The following is an 11,365-nucleotide window of genomic DNA, read 5'->3' on the forward strand; positions in this document are numbered from 1 at the left end:
TTCCTCCTCTCCACATTCGGCCATATTGATGGCCTTGCACTCTCCTTTTGGATTTTCTTCTGTATTGCTTGGAAGAGTACTAGGAGGGAGTTCAGTAACTTTCTTGCTCAGCTGACCCACTTGTGCCTCCAAGTTTCTAATGGAGGATCTTGTTTCAGTCATGAAACTTTGAGTGGTTTTGATTAGATCAGAGACCATGGTTGCTAAGTCAGAGGTGTTCTGCTTAGAACTCTCTATCTGTTGCTGAGAAGATGATGGAAAAGGCTTGCCATTGCTAAACCTGTTTCTTCCACCATTATTGTTGTTGAAACCTTGTTGAGGTCTCTTTTGATTCTTCCATGATAAATTTGGATGATTTCTCCATGAAGAATTATAGGTGTTTCCATAGGGTTCTCCCATGTAATTCACCTCTTCCATTGAAGGGTTCTCAGGATCATAAGCTTCTTCTTCAGATGAAGCATCCTTAGTACTACCTGGTGCATTTTGCATTCCAGACAGACTTTGAGAAATCAAATTGACTTGTTGAGTCAATATCTTGTTCTGAGCCAGAATGGCATTCAGAGTATCAATCTCAAGAACTCCTTTCTTCTGATTTGTCCCATTGTTCACAGGATTCCTTTCAGAAGTGTACATGAATTGGTTATTTGCAACCATTTCAATTAGTTCTTGAGCTTCTGTAGGCGTCTTCTTCAGATGAAGAGATCCTCCAGCAGAGCTATCCAAAGACATCTTGGATAGTTCAGAGAGACCATCATAGAAAATACCTATGATGCTCCATTCAGAAAGCATGTCAGAAGGACATTTTCTAATCAATTGTTTGTATCTTTCCCAAGCTTCATAGAGGGATTCTCCATCCTTCTGTCTGAAGGTTTGGACTTCCACTATAAGCTTACTCAATTTTTGAGGTGGAAAGAACTTTGCCAAGAAGGCATTGACTAGCTTTTCCCATGAGTCCAGGCTTTCTTTAGGTTGTGAGTCCAACCATGTCCTAGCTCTGTCTCTTACAGCAAAAGGGAATAGCATAAGTCTGTAGACCTCAGGGTCAACCCCATTAGTCTTGATAGTGTCACAGATTTGCAAGAATTCAGCTAAGAACTGATGAGGATCTTCCAATGGAAGTCCATGGAACTTGCAATTCTGTTGCATTAGAGAAACTAATTGAGGCTTAAGCTCAAAGTTGTTTGCTCCAATGGCAGGGATAGAGATGCTTCTCCCATAGAAGTCGGGAGTAGGTGCAGTAAAGTCACCCAACACCTTCCTTGCATTGTTTGCATTGTTGTTGTTTTCGGCTGCCATGTCTTCTTCTTTGAAGATTTCTGTTAGGTCCTCTACAGAGAGTTGTGCCTTAGCTTCTCTTAGCTTTCACTTCAAGGTCCATTCAGGTTCAGGGTCAGCTTCAACAAGAATGCCTTTGTCTTTGTTCCTGCTCATATGAAAGAGAAGAGAACAAGAAAATGTGGAATCCTCTATGTCACAGTATAGAGATTCCTTGAGGTGTCAGAGAAGAAGAAAATTAGAAGGAAGAGGTAGAAGAATTCGAACTTAATCAGATAGAGTTCGAATTGTGCATTGAGAAGGAGTGGTACTCCATAATAGAAGGATGTGAGAAGAGAGGAAGAAATTTTCGAAAATTAAGTGAAAGATTTTGAAAACATTTTGAAAAACTTTAATTGATTTTCGAAAACCAGGAGTGGGAAAGAAATCAAGTAATTTTTGAAAAAGATTTTGAAATTAGAATTTAAAAAGATATGATTGAAAATTATTTTGAAAAAGATGTGATTAAGAAGATTTGATTGAAAAGTTATGCTTTTAAAAAGATATGATTGAAATGATATGATTTGAAAACAATTTTAAAAAGATTTGATTTTAAAAATTAATGACTTGCCTAACAAGAAAAGATATGATTCAAACATTAAACCTTCCTCAACAGAAAAGGTAACATACTTGAAATGTTGAATCAAATCATTAATTGTTAGCAAGTATCTTTGAAAAAGGAAAGAAATTGATTTGAAAAAGATTTGATTGAAAAGATATGATTTGAAAAAGATTTGATTTTGAAAAACTTTGAAAACTTGAAAAAAAATTGATTTGAAAACAAAATCCCCCCTCTTGTGTCATCCTGGCGTTAAACGCCCAAAATGGTGCACATTCTGGCGTTTAACGCCCAATGCACTACCTTTTTGGGCGTTAAACGCCCAACCAGGCACCCTGGCTGGTGTTTAAACGCCAGTCTGTCCTTCTTCACTGGGCGTTTTAAACGCCCAGCTTTTTCTATGTAATTCCTCTGCTGCATGTTCTGAATCTTCAGTTCCCTGTACTATTGACTTGAAAATAGAACCAAGATTAAATAAACAATGCATGCAAGACACCAAACTTAAAATTAGACACTAGACTCAAACAAGAAACATAAAATATTTTTGGTTTTTATGATTTTGACATTTTTTTTTGGATTTTTCGAAAATTATATGGAAATAGAAAATAAAGGTTTCAGAATTCTTAATTTGGATTCCAGGAATCATTGCAATGCTAGTCTAAGACTCCGGTCCAGGAATTAGACATGGCTTCACAGCCAGCCAAGCTTTCAAAGAAAGCTTCGGTCCAAAACACTAGACATGGCCAATGGCCAGCCAAGCCTTAGCAGATCATTGCTCCAATAGCAAGATTGATAGAAATCATCAAGCTCTTGTGATGATCAGTTGAAACCTCGGTCCAATAAGATTAGACATGGCTTCACAGCTAGCCAGACTTCAACAGATCATCATGAAACTCTAGAACTCATTCTTAAGAATTCTGAAAAATACCTAATCTAAGCAACAAGATGGACCGTCAGTTGTTCATACACGAAACAATCCCCGGCAACGGCGCCAAAAACTTGGTGCACGAAATTGTGATCATCAATGGCGCCATCAACATGGTACGCTCATTGCAATCTCAACTCTCTATCACAACTCCGCACAACTAACCAGCAAGTGCACTGGGTCGTCCAAGCAATAAACCTTACGCGAGTAAGGGTCGATCCCACGGAGATTGTTGGTATGAAGCAAGCTATGGTCACCTTGTAAATCTTAGTCAGGCAGACTCAAATGGGTATGGGTGATATATGAATAAAACATAAAGATAAAGATAGAGATACTTATGCAATTCATTGGTGAGAACTTCAGATAAGCGAATGGAGATGCTTGGTCCCTTCCGTCTCTCTGCTTTCCTACTATCTTCATCCAATCCTTCTTACTCCTTTCCATGGCAAGCTTATGCAAGGGTTTCACCGTTGTCAGTGGCTACCTCCCATCCTCTCAGTGGAAATGTTCAACGCACCCTGTCACGGCACGGCTATCCATCTGTCAGTTCTCAATCAGGCCGGAATAGAATCCAGTGATTCTTTTGCGTCTGTCACTAACGCCCCGCCCTCAGGAGTTTGAAGCACGTCACAGTCATTCAATCATTGAATCCTACTCAGAATACCACAGACAAGGTTAGACCTTCCGGATTCTCTTGAATGCCGCCATCAGTTCTTGCCTATACCATGAAGACTCTGATCTCACGGAATGGCTGGCTCGGTTGTCAGGCGAGCACTCGGTTGTCAGGCGATCAACCATGCGTCGTGTATTAGGAATCTAAGAGATATTCACCCAATCTAAGGTAGAACGGAGGTGGTTGTCAATCATACGTTCATAGGTGAGAATGATGATGAGTGTCACGGATCATCACATTCATCAAGTTGAAGAACAAGTGATATCTTGGAACAAGAACAAGCGGAATTGAATAGAAGAACAATAGTAATTGCATTAATACTCGAGGTACAGCAGAGCTCCACACCTTAATCTATGGTGTGTAGAAACTCCACCATTGAAAATACATAAGAACAAGGTCTAGGCATGGCCGAATGGCCAGCCTCCCAAAGTGATCAAAAGATCTAAAGATCAAACGATTCCAAAGATCAGAAGATTCAAATACAATAGTAAAAGGTCCTATATATAGAGAACTAGTAGCCTAGGGTGTACAGAGATGAGTAAATGACATAAAAATCCACTTCCGGGCCCACTTGGTGTGTGCTTGGGCTGAGCATTGAAGCATTTTCGTGTAGAGACTCTTCTTGGAGTTAAACGCCAGCTTTTGTGCTAGTTTGGGCGTTTAACTCCCACTTTGGTGCCAGTTCCGGCGTTTAACGCTCGGAAATCTGAAGGTGACTTTGAACGCCAGTTTGGGCCATCAAATCTTGGGCAAAGTATGGATTATCATATATTGCTGGAAAGCCCAGGATGTCTACTTTCCAACGCCGTTGAGAGCGCGCCAATTGGGCTTTTGTAGCCCAGAAAATCCACTTCGAGTGCAGGGAGGTCAGAATCCAACAGCATCTGCAGTCCTTTTCAGTCTCTGAATCAGATTTTTGCTCAGGTCCCTCAATTTCAGCCAAAAAATACCTGAAATCACAGAAAAACACACAAACTCATAGTAAAGTCCAGAAAAGTGAATTTTAACTAAAAACTAATAAAAATATACTAAAAACTAACTAGATCATACTAAAAACATACTAAAAACAATGCCAAAAAGCGTATAAATTATCCGCTCATCAGTGATCCCTTAGGAGTTTTACAGAGTAGATGACAAGTCATCCACCACTATGACACTGGCTTTTCCACATCTCATCTATCGCCTATGTGTAGTAGCTGGAGCTTACATTGATAGAGATACCCGATTGAAATTGAGAGATCGATAACAAAGAAGGGTATGGAGCAGATTAGAGAGCTTGGGAATGGACCACAGAAGGAGGCAGTTCTACCGCCTCCATATGATCCATCGGAGATGCCTTAGGGAGTTTACTTCTCTCCCTATGACTACTGGAATCAGTTGACCACATCGTTAGGAGAGCTGACATTATCAGTTGATCAGTTGAGGCTGGAGTATCAGGATCACGCTGCACTCCTCTATCTGATGATGGAAGAGCAGTGGAGGCAGGGGCATGACATAGAGGAGCTTAAGCGCTCCAGAGGATTTTCCGAAGGGAGCAGTAGCCACCATCACTGAGGTGGTTGAGTTTCATTCTCCGTTCTTTTATCTTATTTCTGTTTTTTAGTATCTCATTCCATTTTTTGTTTTCTTGTCGACATTTGCATGATGACTATTTGGATTTCCTTGCTTTCTAATTAGTATTTATTTTAGTAGTTTATGTTTATTTTAATAAAAGATGTCTTCTGTATCACCTACTGAGTTTAAAGGAAAATAAAAATAAAAAGAAGTAGTAAAATACATGAGATTTTGAGTTATATATTGCGTGGTCTAGTACTATGAAGTGGTGGCATTATCTCTGTTTCTTAATGTATGAATTTAGACAAGTATTATTGATTTTCTCAATTAAGAAAATGATTGATTGTTGAAGCAAAAGAAACAGCAAAAAAGAATTGAAAAGAAAAGAAAAATCAAAAGAAAAAGGTCCAAGTATTTGAGCATCAATGGTTAGAAGGGTCAAAACTGATCTAAAGCTCAAAAGAATGGTTCTCCCTAATCATATGCTTGTGGTATGAAAGTGTTAAGTAACCCTTGAGACTAAACACTTAAAGTCGTGACGCATTGCTATGCAGAGTATGCCTAAGGCTCTGAGCACGACTATTTGGGAGAAAAAGAAAGAAAAAAATTTGAACCCAAGAGGTTCCCCAGTTAAGTTCTTGTGGTGTGATGCTTGGGCATCTTGGTTAGTTTTACAAGCCATTTTAGTTAGTTTAAAGCTTAGTTTCATGCTTTTCTTAGGTAATAAGGAAGTATTTGTAGTCAATATCTTTGCATGCATTCATGCATCAAAAGTGTAGTAAATTCATGAGAATATGAGAGCATATAATGCATGAAATAGTGATGAGCGGATAATTTGTATGCTTTTTGGCATTGTTTTTAGTATATTTTTAGTATGATCTAGTTAGTTTTTAGTATATTTTTATTAGTTTTTAGTTAAAATTCACTTTTCTGGACTTTACTATGAGTTTGTGTGTTTTTCTGTGATTTCAGGTATTTTCTGGCTGAAATTGAGGGACCTGAGCAAAAATCTGATTCAGAGACTGAAAAGGACTGCAGATGCTGGTGGATTCTGACCTCCCTGCACTCGAAGTGGATTTTCTGGAGCTACAGAAGCCCAATTGGCGCGCTCTCAACGGCGTTGGAAAGTAGACATCCTGGGCTTTCCAGCAATATATAATAGTCCATACTTTGCCCAAGATTTGATGGCCCAAACCGGCGTTCAAAGTCACCTCAAGAAATTCCAGCGTTAAACGCCGGAACTGGCACCTAATTGGGAGTTAAACGCCCAAACTGGCACTAAAGCTGGCGTTTAACTCCAAGGAGAGTCTCTACACGAAATTTCTTCATTGCTCAGCCCAAACACACACCAAGTGGGCCCGGAAGTGGATTTTTATGTCATTTACTCATCTATGTACTAGTTTTCTATAAGTAGGACCTTTTACTATTGTATTTTCATCTTCGGACATCTAGTTCTTAGATCAGATCTGGGTTCTTCTGGTTCCCTCTTTGGGGCCGAAACCAATGATCACACTATCACTTATGTATTTTCAACGGTGGAGTTTCTACACACCATAGATTAAGGTGTGGAGCTCTGCTGTACCTCGAGTATTAATGCAATTACTATTGTTCTTCTATTCAATTCCGCTTGTTCTTTTACCAAGATATCACTTGTTCTTCAACTTGATGAAGGTGGTGATTGACACTCATCATCATTCTCACCTATGAACAAGGTGACTGACAACCATTCTTGTTCTACAAGCATTCGAGGCTTGGTGAATATCTCTTGGATTCTTTAATCGGAATCCTCGTGGTATAGGCAGGACCTGATGGCAGCATTCAAGAGAATCCGGAAGGTCTAAACCTTGTCTGTGGTATTCTGAGTAGGATTCAATGATTGAATGACTGTGACGTGCTTCAAACCTGTAACCTACTGGGCGTTAGTGACAGACGCAAAAGAGTGATTCTATTCCGGTAGGGGAGGGAACCAAACCGGTGATTGGCAGCACTGTGACAGAGTGTGTGCATTAGCTTTCACTGCGCGGATGGGAGGTAGCTGCTGACACAGTGAAACCCTACACGAGCTTGCCATGGAAAGGAGTAGGAAGGATTGGATGAAGACATTAGGAAAGCAGAGAGACGGAAGGGAAGGCATCTTCATACACTTGTCTGAAGCTCTTACACCAATGATATACATAAGTATCTCTATCTTTATCTTTATGCTTTATTCGTTTATCACTATACCCATTTGAGTCTGCCTGACTGAGATTTACAAGGTGACCATAGCTTGCTTCATACCAACAATCTCCGTGGGATCGACCCTTACTCACGTAAGGTATTACTTGGGCGACCCAGTGCACTTGCTGGTTAGTTGTGCGAAGTTGTGTTTATGCCATGGTAGTGAGCACCAAGTCTTTGGAGCCATTACTAGGGATTGTTTATGTTTTGAAAAGTATTGATCACAATTTCGTGCACCAAGTTTTTGGCGCCGTTGCCGGGGATTGTTCTTGTGTATGGACAACTGACGGTTCATCTTGTTGCTCAGATTAGGTATTATTTTTCTTCAGAGTTCTTAAGAATGAATTCTAGTGTTTCAAGGTGATGTTCTTATCATCACCAAAGCTGATTGATCATCATCAATTTAGCTCTTGAATGCAATGTCCTGCTGAAGCTTAGCCGGCCATGTCTAATTCCTTTAGACTAAAGCTTTAGACTAACATTGCATGATTCCTGGAATTCTCATTTAGAATTTTGATACCTTTATTTTCCTTTTCACTTAAATTTCGAAAAAGCACAAAAAAAAAATTACAAAATCATAAAATCCAAAAATATGTCTTGTTTGAGTTTAGAGTCTCATCTTAAGTTTAGTGTCAATTGCATGTTTCTATTCTTATTGCATTCATGCATGTGTCCTCATTGATCTTCAAGTTGTTCTTGATGATTTCCTTGTTTTGATCTTTGAATTCTATTGACTTGAGTGTTTTGTCATATGCATTCTCATTTTGTTAGTATCAGTAGTGTACAAACTGCTAAGTTTGGTGTCTTGCATGCATTGTTATTTGATTTTAGTTGCATTTCTTATTATTAAAAATCCAAAAATATTTTTAATTTGTGTCTTTTCAAGTCAATAATACAGAGAATTGAAGATTCAGAACATACTGCAGAGAAATTATACAGAAAAAGCTGGGCATTCAAAAATGCCCAGTGAAGAAGACAGACTGGCATTTAAACGCCAGCCAGGGTGCCTGGCTGGGCGTTTAACGCCCAAAAGGGTAGTAGTTTGGGCGTTAAACGCCAGAATGTGCACCATTCTGGGCGTTTAACGCCAGGATGGCAAAGGGGGAAGATTTTGTTTTCAAAAATCAATTTTTTTCAAGTTTTCAAAGTTTTTCAAAATCAAATCTTTTTCAAATCATATCTTTTCAATCAAATGTTTTCAAAATCAATTTCTTTCCTTTTTCAAAGATACTTACTAACAATTAATGATTTGATTGAACATTTTTTGCCTTTTTTGTTGAGGAAGGTTTTATGTTTGAATCATATCTTTTCTTGTTAGGCAAGTCATTAATTTTTAAAATCAAATCTTTTTAAAATTGTTTTCAAATCATATCTTTTAAAATTGTTTTCAAATCATATCTTTTAAAATTGTTTTCAAATCATATCTTTTCAATCATATCTTTTTAAAACCATAATTTTTCAATCACATCTTTTTCAAAATAAGTTTTCAATCATATCTTTTTGATTTCTAATTTCAAATCTTTTTCAAAAATCACTTGATTCTTTTTCTATTTTTAGTTTTTGAGAATCAATTAGTGTTTTTCAAAATGTTTTCAAAATCTTTTACTTAAATTTTCGAAAATTACTTCCCTCCTTCTCACATCCTTCTACTTTTGGACTAACACTATCCCTTAATGCAAAATTCGAACTCCATCTTCTTTGATAAGTTCGAATTTTCTACTTCTGTCTTCTATTCCTCTTCTTCCTCTGACACCTCAAGGAATCTCTATACTGTGACATAGAGGATTCCATATTTTCTTGTTCTCTTCTTCTTCATATGAGCAGGAACAAAGACAAAGGCATTTTTGTTGAAGCTGACCTTGAACCTGAGAGGACCTTGAAGCGAAAGCTAAGAGAAGCTAAGGCTCAACTCTCTTTAGAGGACCTGACCGAATTCTTCAAAGAAGAAGAACACATGGCAGCCAAAAACAACAACAATGCCAACAATGCAAGGAAGGTGCTGGGTGACTTTACTGCACCTACTCCTGATTTCTATGGGAGAAGCATCTCTATCCCTGCCATTGGAGCAAACAACTTTGAGCTAAAGCCTCAATTAGTTTCTCTAATGCAACAGAATTGCAAGTTCCATGGACTTCCAATGGAAGATCCTCATCAGTTTTTAGCTGAGTTCTTGCAAATCTGTGACACAGTCAAGACTAATGGGGTTGACCCTGAGGTCTATAGACTGATGCTATTCCCTTTTGCTGTAAGAGACAGAGCTAGGACATGGTTGGACTCTCAACCTAAGGAAAGCCTGGACTCTTGGGAAAAGCTAGTCAATGCCTTCTTGGCAAAGTTCTTTCCACCACAAAGATGGAGTAAGCTTAGAGTGGAAGTCCAAACCTTCAGACAGAAGGATGGAGAATCCCTCTATGAAGCTTGGGAAAGATACAAACAATTGATCAGAAGATGTCCCTCTGACATGCATTCTGAATGGAGCATCATAGGTATTTTCTATGATGGTCTCTCTGAACTGTCCAAGATGTCTTTGGATAGCTCTGCTGGAGGATCTCTTCATCTGAAGAAGACGCCTACAGAGGCTCAAGAGCTCATTGAAATGGTTGCAAATAACCAATTCATGTACACTTCTGAAAGGAATCCTGTGAACAATGGGACAAGTCAGAAGAAAGGAGTTCTTGAGATTGACACTCTGAACGCCATTTTGGCTCAGAATAAGATATTGACTCAACAAGTCAATTTGATTTCTCAAAGTCTGTCTGGAATGCAAAATGCACCAAGCAGTACTAAGGATGCTTCATCTAAGGGAGAAGCCTATGATCCTGAGAACCCTTCAATGGAAGAGGTGAATTACCTAGGAGAACCCTATGGAAACTCCTATAATTCTTCATGGAGAAATCACCCCAATCTCTCATGGAAGAATCAAGAGAAACCTCAACAAGGTTTCAACAATAATAATGGTGGAAGAAACAGGTTTAACAATGGCAAACCTTTTCCATCATCTTCTCAGCAACAGACAGAGAATCCTAAGCAGAACTCCTCTGACTTAGCAACCATGGTCTCTGATCTAATTAAAACCACTCAAAGTTTCATGAATGAAACAAGGTCCTCCATTAGAAATCTGGAAGGACAAGTGGGACAGCTGAGCAAGAAAGTTACTGAACTCCCTCCAAGTACTCTCCCAAGCAACACAGAAGAAAATCCAAAAGGAGAGTGCAAAGCCATCAATATGGCCGAATTTGGAGAGGAAGGGGAGGAAGTGAACGCCACTGAGGAAGGCCTCAATGGGCGTGCACTGACCTCCAATGAGTTCCCCAATGAGGAACCATGGGAATCTGGGACTCAAAATGAGACCATAGAGATTCCATTGGACTTACTTCTGCCTTTCATGAGCTCTGATGAGTATTCTTCCTCTGAAGAGGATGAGTATGTCACTGAAGAGCAAGTTACTAAATACCTTGGAGCAATCATGAAGCTAAATGACAAGTTATTTGGAAATGAGACTTGGGAGGATGAACCCCCTTTGCTCACCAAAGAACTGGATGACTTGTCTAGACAGAAATTACCTCAAAAGAAACAAGATCCTGGGAAGTTTTCAATACCTTGTACCATAGGCACCATGACCTTCAAGAAGGCTCTGTGTGACTTAGGGTCAAGTGTAAACCTCATGCCTCTCTCTGTAATGGAGAAGCTAGGGATCTTTGAGGTACAAGCTGCAAGAATCTCACTAGAGATGGCAGACAACTCAAGAAAACAAGCTCATGGACTTGTAGAGAATGTTTTGGTAAAAGTTGAAGACCATTACATCCCTACTGATTTCATAGTCCTAGAGACTGGGAAGTGCATGGATGAATCCATCATCCTTGGCAGACCCTTCCTAGCCACAGCAAAGGCTGTGATTGATGTTGATGGAGGTGAACTGATCATTCAAGTGAATGAAAAATCCTTGGTGTTTAAGGCTCAAGGATACCCCTCTATCACCATGGAGAGGAAGCATGAAGAGCTTCTCTCAATTCAGAGACAAACAGAGCCCCCACAGTCAAACTCTAAGTTTGGTGTTGGGAGGCCACAACCAAACTCTAAGTTTGGTGTTGAACCCCCACATTCAAACTCTAAGTTTGGTGTT

At 39.2% G+C, this 11,365-nt stretch overlaps 1 non-coding gene across 1 annotated transcript; it reads left to right on the plus strand.

The window, feature by feature from the left end:
* Positions 1–783: 783 nt before the first annotated feature.
* Positions 784–891, plus strand: LOC130971946 (small nucleolar RNA R71). The gene has a single exon (XR_009083150.1). It is a non-coding gene; the product is annotated as a small nucleolar RNA R71 (small nucleolar RNA).
* Positions 892–11,365: the final 10,474 nt, after the last annotated feature.

The sequence above is a fragment of the Arachis stenosperma genome, chromosome 3 (assembly GCF_014773155.1).
Source record: "Arachis stenosperma cultivar V10309 chromosome 3, arast.V10309.gnm1.PFL2, whole genome shotgun sequence".
Lineage (NCBI taxonomy): Eukaryota > Viridiplantae > Streptophyta > Magnoliopsida > Fabales > Fabaceae > Arachis > Arachis stenosperma.